Source organism: Nansenia antarctica (genome assembly GCF_963989245.1).
Source record: "Nansenia antarctica genome assembly, chromosome: 9".
Classification (NCBI taxonomy): domain Eukaryota; kingdom Metazoa; phylum Chordata; class Actinopteri; order Argentiniformes; family Microstomatidae; genus Nansenia; species Nansenia antarctica.
Window position 1 is genome coordinate 18,885,649 of NC_137679.1, and position 9,648 is coordinate 18,895,296.

Genomic DNA, 9,648 nt, shown 5'->3' on the forward strand with positions numbered 1-9,648 from the left:
GTTATATTTAATGGGCAATAGGGTAAATGTAATACTTCAGGCCTGTTTCTGTCCTGTACTTTCCAACATGTTTGCTAAATCCAATTGCTCTCCCATTTAAACCGATGTAACTCTCATACCGTATGCGACAATTGTAGTTTTATGTATGATCATAACGTTTGTACTATGAAGTCTTTTGATATTCAAGATGTATATAAGAAGTATAATGTTTGTATAATCCCTTATGCAAAAGTCCTTTTGATTTGGCTCAGTTGCTGCCATCATCATTTTATAGTACATAACACGCAAGAAAGAGATGTCACACTAGAGTTGTCTTGCTCATGTAAGGGACTGTACTGTATATTACTATACTCTAGTCTTTAGTGAGTGTCAGTCAAGTGTAAGTTTTACCAGTAACTGGGTATGTAAATCATTATGGCGAATTGTGGTGCTGTATTATTGCTTGTAATAAGGTAAAACATTAAATAAAAAACATTTTTTCTGGTTTCATTTTGCATTTTGCATCTTGGTGTTTTCTTATCTCTGTGCATTCTGAAATAAAAAAAATATTGTGACACATTGTCCGATATTGAAAAAACAAACATCTCAAACAGTTTGAGTTGTTGTTCCAGTTGTTGTTGTCTTTTCCTCTAACTGCTGCGTACCGAGGATGGATTACAGCATTTCTCTCCTTGAATACACAGTAAACACATCTGATTACACAACACAGCCATTGGAACAGAGCTCACACACTGGCCACCGCTGTGCCTTGGTTACCGAGCCCACATCAAAGCAGTGTGGGTCCGGCATTGTGGCTAATGCAGCGCTTTGTTGCTTTCTCACAATAACAGGGTCCACATGAGAGAGAGAGCTCATCTCTCAGAGAGAGCACTCTCCGTCCTCAGCACTTAGTGCTTCACATTTCCATTAAAATCACCTCCACTGACTAATGGCAGTACACACACACACACACACGCATGCACGGACACGCACACACACACACACACACACACACACACACACACACAGACACACACTGACTGTTCCGTCTTTCTCTCCATGAGGAGTAATCCTACTCCAGCAATTTATTAATATTATCTGAGATAATCCTCTATCTGAGGGTCTTTTACTATTTGCCTCAAGTTTTTCATAATGATTAGCCACATTCCAAACATCAATTTACATTAATGTAATCATTTTGACAACTTTGTCTTAACATAAATTACTTTTTTAATCCATATTCAGATAAAGTCCTCATGACATTTCCAGACTGTAAACACATTGCATAAAATACAGCTGAGTATAACGTAAGATTTTGCAGCAAAGTTAAGTTAAGTTAAGTGTTTTCTTACTTACATTTACATTTAGATTTCAGACATTTAGCTGACGCCTTTATCCAAAGCGACTTACAACAAGTACATTTGTCTAAGTAAGTGAATCATCTATACATCAGTAATCATAAGAAAAACGAATCTATGCTATGGGGATGAATTTCTTTCAAATATTTGTAGAGAAACTGTACAGGGGGATAGTACGGGTGAAGAGGTCTTTAGGTCTTCAGTCTACAGCGGAAGATAGGTAATGACTCTGCAGTCCTGACAGTCCTGACTGCACCAGGACAGTGAAACGCTGTGACAGAATAGCGTGACTGCTGCATTCACGTATAGGTGGCGGTGCCAGGCGGCCAGTCGAGGTGGAAGAGTGGAGTGATCGGGCATAGGGGTTTGGGGGGGGGGGGGGGGGGGGGCTGACCATTGCATTGCATGGTGAATGGTAGGCTCCATAACAGACAGAGCGGATGAATAAGGAAGTGAGTGAGTAATAGTCTTGTAAAAGTAGACCCATAGTTGGAGCTGAGTATGGGCCAGGGTTGAGCCCTGGACCCCGGTGTTGGGAGTTTGTTCTAACTGATTGGAGTGCTGAGCATCCCAGTTGGGCGCCCCCCCTCCTCTTCAGTAGCACGCTGGTGAAAGAGCATCTGTCTGTGCTTTGTGAAGAGTTTGATTGGCTCAGGGGGACCTGGTGGAGCCCCGGGCTATCTCTTTTGACAGGCTGATAGAGACATCACTGGGTTCTCCCAGGAGCTGCCACCAGGGGTCCATTTCAAAGTGAGGGGGAGTGGAGGTGACCCTGAGCTTCTGACGAGCTAAATCCCACACACAAGCTGAAACCCTTCCTGCATTCTGGGACTCCTCCATTGGGGGTGGGGGTGGAGGTGGGTGGATAGATGAGGGGGGGGGGACAGGGGAGGGGGGCCAGGGAGGAGGGGGGTGCTCCACAGATCACTGAGGATGCCCAATAAGGTGTCCCCGCGAGGTGAAACCAATTAAGGAATGCTCCCAGGGTACTTTTCATCATTGTGTATTAGCAAACACCAAAACTGACACACCAGGACATTTGCATCTCACACATATATGTGGAGTTGAGGAATAAATGTTCAACACTATTTGGATTTTGAGTATTGTTGGGGACAAACATCCGAAATACATTTAGAACATGAACAAGAAAAAAAGGTTAACTTAATGTTTACTGATGGCAACACATATTTTACAGAAAGAGAGTAAGTAACAACAATACTGCCTTGAAGTTACAACTACTTCATGTTCTTTAATGTCAAACACAATTTGTTTCCTTGGCCACTATGAATTCAGTGCATACTGTGGCACGAGGCTCTAGAGAAGTTCTAGGAGGAGGACGAAGCTGTCATCAGGGATGATATTATCAAGGCAAATTGCGTCACCGCCATTAAAGAGAGGTCATGGTGAATGTGGGTGTCTGCTTCCCAGCTGTCAAGTCAATCGCCCCAAGGTTTTGGGCTCGGATGCTCTGTGTTAAAATGTCGAGTCATTCAGAGTCAATGAATACGAGAAGACATTGACAGGGTCATAACTGTCATTGAATCCTCACAGCACATACTTTCTCTGTCCTCTCCATAGAGGTTTGTAATCATATTTAAGAAATTATGTATCAATTTATTTCCTCAGGGGAAAACTCTCAAATCTCTGCAGATGAAGTATAACCACGCAATATGGTCCCTGAATGCATTAGATAGTCCCTGGATGTTTTACAAGATTGCTAATGAACATTTGAGCCACACAGCAGTTAACATTGCCTGGATCATTTTTTCTCAGCATAGTTGTTGTTGTTGTTGTTGTTGTGCACTGCGTGGCAGTGATGTCTTCATCAGCCTGTCAGAAAGGAAGCGCCTGCAGCTGTGGCGGATCCCCCCAGAGCCTGTCACACTCCTTGTTTCCATGGTAGTCCTTCAGGCAGCACCACGGGCAGGCTGTGCGCAAGGACCCCTACAACCTGTTTTTTCAGCAGTCGCTCCTCTGATGTGCAGCCCCAAAGCGGGCGTCAAACTACCAAGCACACAGACAGAGAACAGTGCTCCCTTCTCTCCATCGCGGGTGTACCCGGCCCTTCAACTGATGCGAGCAAAAGGCTCATTTTAATAAGCCACTACCCGCAGCACCTCTTTAGTAATTGTTACATGAGAGATTCCATTAAAGTTCACTGACCTACCATCCTTGAGACACTACATTCCTGAAGAGTACAGCAAAGTAACAGAGACACTACTCTAAGTTGCACGTGTGTCAAAATCATTCTGTTCTCATTATTTGTTCTAGTTGTACCAATTGAAAAACAGGCCAAGGAGATTAGCACTCATGGTCTTAGTCCTGGCTGGCCTGAATGAAACCTGCAGGGGTCGAGACCTACCCTATGAGAGGACCCTGACACCAATAAAGTAGAAGGCTTTCCTGGCAGCAACTCAGTAACGAGATCCAAATGACAGTCCAGATTGTGTTTGCTACAGCCACAGATTGCTTCGCCTGCCTAAGCATGTCTACCTGAGGAGACTGCATGGGAAGCTTTTCAAAAGACATTGACGTTTTTTTCTCCACAGTTTTCAACAAAAAAACGTCAGGTTCCAGTTTTCTTATCATCGACAAAAAAATGTGTTTTTTCAGTGTTTCAGTGGGTTTTTTGGTTTACAAACTGCATAGCTTTTCATTTGAGAGTGGACTCCGATGACGGGCAAACCAGAAAAGCACAAGAAGGATTGATATCTGTGGGATGAGAGGTGACAATATGACTAAGACAACAACAAAGAGAAATATGACTGCTAATGGTGGCTGTTTCCAGAAGTCACAGTTTACTAATAATTTATACAGCGGCCCACAGTTCTCAGTGGTGTAAAGACATGGCAAAAGCCATAATTCTTTGTAACATATCAAGAATAGAGGGTAGCCTTTAAGAGCTGAAATTAAATCATTGGCCTTTAAAAGCATCTCTCAGAGGGGCCGACTGCATTAATAAATTCAACTGATTCTCCTTTAATATTATTCAGAGTGCATTAAAATGAAGCGAACAGCTGGGATCATGGCCAGTCTCTGGAGTATTCCTTGGGCCGTGAGTGCTGGTGAAATGCAAAGCATGTCTGGGCAGGACTCTGCGTGCTGGATGCAGGGCCACAAGGTCTCAGTGTTACAGGTGCAGGCCTGACAGTTCTTGGTCCAGGATCAGGGGTTCCTGGGTACTGACATGGGCCTCAGGACAGCTACTGCCTGTCTCTGAACAATGTCACACACGTGAACAGAAACCTTGGTCTCTCAGCCAATCAGGACAGCCTCTGGCCTAATCGCTGTTAGTACGACTACTTAGTAGGGAAAAGAAAAAGGTGATAAGAAGAACCTTCAATTCTTTACATTTTGAAATGTAAAGCCGGGGCCTCGTCATACAAATTCATCCACATTGGTTTCAACAGGCCTGCGTCTTTGACAAAGAACCTTGGGAAATCGTTGTTAGGAAAGCACTGACTTCAGGGCTAAGACTTGAGAGAAAAAAGAAGGACTGAGGGAAGATAAATAAATAAATAAACAAAGTCTTTGATAACTTTTTATGCAACCTGAGCTGCTCTGTACTTAGCGCGAGCACAGTCGTCAGGAAACAATACACCAAATAATGTCACTGAATATTTCATTTTAATTAACAGTGATATAACACAATGTGACTCTCAGCCTCCTGAGGGAAGAGAACAATATTTGGTTTGATGAATCTGCTAAAGCCACAGATAGTCTCGCCACTAGCCCCCAGGGAATCAGGTATCATTAGAGATAAGCACAGATCTGCTTTTTGTCTCACTGAAAGAGAGAACGAGGGAAAAATAACAGTTTCACAGTCCTGGCACATGGGTGACTGCAAAAGTGTTCAATATTAATAGCCTTTCATCAAGGACACAATTAGGACACCTCTATTTGACACATTCTATAGCATCAGAATGAATATGTATATACAGTCCCTGGAAAGGAGACATGGCAGAATTACAAAGTGAAATCATGGGCATACCCAGGCAGGATGAAGAAATGCACGACATGACAATCAGGGGCTGATGTATTTTGATCTGCTATAAATTCAAAAGAAGCAAGAGACTAAAAGACTATTATAAGCCCTATTCATAATTCACGGCCCAGGGCAAGTTGTATATTTATACAAATTAGCATACATTTATACTAGCGACACATTTGAAATACCAAACACCACACAAATACCCTACTCCCTCAAACACTATTGACCACAATTCTTTCATTGCGTACACCTACAGTACAGTACTGTATGTCATGTCAACTCTTCCCGTATTTCTTCTCCCAATTACAGCTGTTTTCAATCATTCAAAATGGTGCAATGTGTATGTTTCACATGTCTCCTTCACAGTTTAATTGCTTTAAATCAGGAATGCTTGAAAGAAAGGTTAAACATTCCTGATTCAAGGCTTCATAGGTGTTCTATTCCTCTATATCTGATGAACAGACACAGGTCTTATTGAATGTATGAACCGCCTTTACAGTTGGCTTTACTGTACAGTTTTATAGAGACTTTAGTTAGGCAGAGCCTGAAGGAGCCGTCTGAAGAGGGTTGTGGAGCTATGTGCAGTCCAGTGAAGGGAGTGGATTCACCTTGTAAGCACAGCAGCATCCTCCACACTGTTCTGTCAGAGTGTGACACCAGAGAGCTTCCGCAGCACAAGAACACAGACCCATTAAGCAGACCAGCTAATTACTGTCTCCTACAAGGTCCTCAAGCTCTGAGGCAATGTATGCTCTCATTTCTGATTAAAAAACATAAATGCATATGGAAAAAAGGATCAATTACAGCAAGGCACCAAGAAAAAAAGAAAAACTCTACCAGAGTAATTAGACTAGGGTCTTTCATTGGAACCGCTTGCTCTGTGATGAAGGTTTAAAGAGTCCAGTGGCAGAGACACTAAAACTGTGTTTGTTTTATTTACGATGCTGCAGTGTCACCCACCGGGGCCCAATTAGCCTGCGATTGATGCCTCTGAAAGCTTCTCCCCGCTCCTCTTTTGACAGGAAATGAAAGCTCCACTTGCTCACGTCCTTCCACTGACCCGCAGGCTCTGGCTTCAACCTGTTCAGGGCAGTCTGGCGGGGAGCAATGACTTAAACATGTCACCAGAACATCCTTTCCTCCTGTCCTCTCTGGCCATTTGCCAGCTTCACTAATCTGTGTCAATAGAGGAGAGGGAGTGGTGATCATGTGAAAGTCTAAGAACGCAAATTATTTCCGGCCAAGTGCAAAGATACAAACAGTCTGGTATAGATTTACTCCTACAGTAGACCAACGGTACCTCCTGCGTGGTGTAACTGAGAGATGCAGTACATTGTGTATCGGCATACTGAACAGCCTCTCCCACATGAGAGAGCTGTATGGCCGTACCATAAGGGACGGCCCTCCTGATTGCCATGTTGGCCGGCGTTCTTATATCAGCTTCAGACGGTTTGTCAAAGTCATTTCCTTAATTAACTGAGATGTGCTCTGATTAAAATTATATTTACCAATTTACATCTTTCAGGCAGCGTTGAGCTTTAAATTGCCTCTCATAGACTCAAGGCAGACATGTGTTTTATATCTAGGATATACAAATAGAGCGTAAAATGATGTACTTATGCTCCTACATCGCATTATAGAGAATTGCTGTGTGTTACAAGGACACACCACACACAGACACACAGACGCCACACGCACCTTGAGTGGAAAAATTCACACTTATACATAATCTTCCTTACTAATTAATAACTTAACAATACCAGTCCTTCACACATGCCACTGAGTACCATGCAGACAGCCTAACAATATGATACTCTTATGTAATTCTTGAAGTACCATACACACAAGGACATGTGGTTTATTAGTTTTAATAGACCAAAAACCCATAGAAATAAAATATAAAAAAAAACTGAATGCCTATGGATCTTTAAGCAAGCAGCAAGAGACCAATTAGCAAGTATCTCTATTCTATTCCTTCGTATCTCCAGTAAGTGAGTGTGAGAGGGAGAGAGAGAGGTGTGGGGGGAGGAGTTTGAGCGGCACAGCCACAGACAGGCAGGGAGAAAACAAAGCCATCATCTCCCAGTGCTTGCCCTCCTCTCCCCTCTCCTCTGCAGCTCCAATTACTGCCTCCTCTCCCTGCCATCAGTATGCAGCAGGGCTGCTCCTCTCCACCACTCGCCCCAGGCCATTGAATACGTTACCTCCGCTATGGGGCTAGGGGCTCAGGGCCGCCGCGCCCCCCCTAACCCCCCGGATAATTTGGGATTCCTGCTCCTGCCTTGGAGAGCCGAAAACAAATAAAACACCCCGATAAATAAAGAAATAAGGTTGCCTCGCAAATATCCAGAGATCTACTGATTTATTGATTTGTTCATTCTTTCATTTATTGTTATTTGTAAATCATTACTGGGCTGCATCCACCCACACCTCCATCCTCAGCGAATGAGTAGGCCCGTGGGTAACTGGTGGATGATACTGAACAAAAGTTCTGTGCACCAACATGGATGGATTGGTGAGTTTGTAGTGCATAGGGCGATTAGTATTTCAGATTATTGATGTAGACTAGATGTAACACAATCTGATATTCTTCAACATTATGCTGTACAGGTATACAGTATGTTCTCATAGTGGTAATGAGCCAGATTGTAACTCAGCTATTACCAAATGAGTATCATTATTTGTGTCCTGTTCAACCCACAAGACTGCACAATCTTCTTGAGGGGAGGCATACAAAGCTGTTTAAACTCAAAATGCCTTTGGCTCAGATTTCCATCTCTCTCTCTTTGGTCTTGGTTTAGGATCGCTCAATGAGCTGTGTTAACCATACACTTCTTATTAAAGCACTTAACGTGATTTACCGGATAAGGCACATTTGTGTTTCAATTCTGCTCTAAAAGTCCCAGAAGCTACAGAACTGTATATCACACCATATCCAACTATAAGTAGGCTATATATCATTTTATATATTGTACACTATACAATATATTTATATATATATATATATTTCTATATTGTACAATGTATTGCTATGGAATGGGATATATATATATTTTTTTTAAACCACGTACAGTACATCAACAATGAAACAACATTTTGTTTTCCATTACAGTGACCCATTTCCTATTGAAAAACCTTGAATAACAAAGCAACGTTCCACACACTGTATGTATCTAAAAGTGTGTTGTTGTGCTGTTGTCTTTCATCTCCGAGCAAACTCCTACACTGTGGTCCTCATGCAGTCTTCTTTGTCCACAGCTGCTCTTCCCACTCGCCTGTGAGCAGATGCATGGCTGGCTGTCTGGGTATACACAGCCTCGCCGCTCAGTTGTTTTGAAGATATGATAACAATTGTGCGGGGAAAAATGCGATGAAATGGGATGGAAATGGTAGCGTGAAAAAGAAACCTTCCACTTCATTGTCCTGCTCGGGTGCGTTACCGGGAGCGAAAACAACCAGAGCTGGGGCTCCCAGTGATCCTAGTGGAGATGGAGCTCACATTGCACCCAAACCATTGTATTCCTCTGATAGTGACATTAATGCCTCTTTAATATGCTTCTTTAATATGCTTCTGTTTTCTCCCCCAAAAACAGTTTGAGTAATTGATTACTACATTACTTAATGTAGCGATGAACCAATGCTCAAAAGTGTCAGTTGCTGCTATAGTCGCAGGGGGGAGAGAAGCGATGTGAGACATTGAATGTGATAGAGCCATAGGGGGAATTATGAGACTATTAGGAGAAGCTGTTGTTACTCTTGGCTTCTTCGAGAATTTCGTCAGTGTATGTATCTCCCTGGTAATAGTTGACAGTGGGCGGTCAGGGGATGTTAAATCAGCTGGCCCAAAGATTTTATATTGTGATATCTTCAAATAATGTGTTCACAAATTAGAAGATGAGGTAATGTGAGGTGAGGTAATCCACTTACAATGATTAAATGTGGGCTGTGACTGTTTTTTCCCCCCAACAGTGCTCCAACAGTAAAACTCAGGTTCGCTATCACAGACTATTCTCTTCAAATGCAATACAGTTCATCAGATAAACTATGTCAAAAGAAAGAAACAAAGCGACTGAAAAAAAAAAAGCTCAAGTAGTCAAGTACAACTATTTCACAGTACATGGTCCTTAAAAATGGCAACTGCTTCAGATGAATGACAGGGCCATCCAGCCTGAAGCAGCGGCTGCACACGAGATAGCAGCCGAAGAGGCACCTGCTCCTCAAAGGCCCGGCCCTAATCACTCTCATCTGGGCCCCCTGCTGACACACTAACCTGCTGTTACTAAGGAAAGGAGATCTCCTTCCAAGATCCTCCAAAAAGTT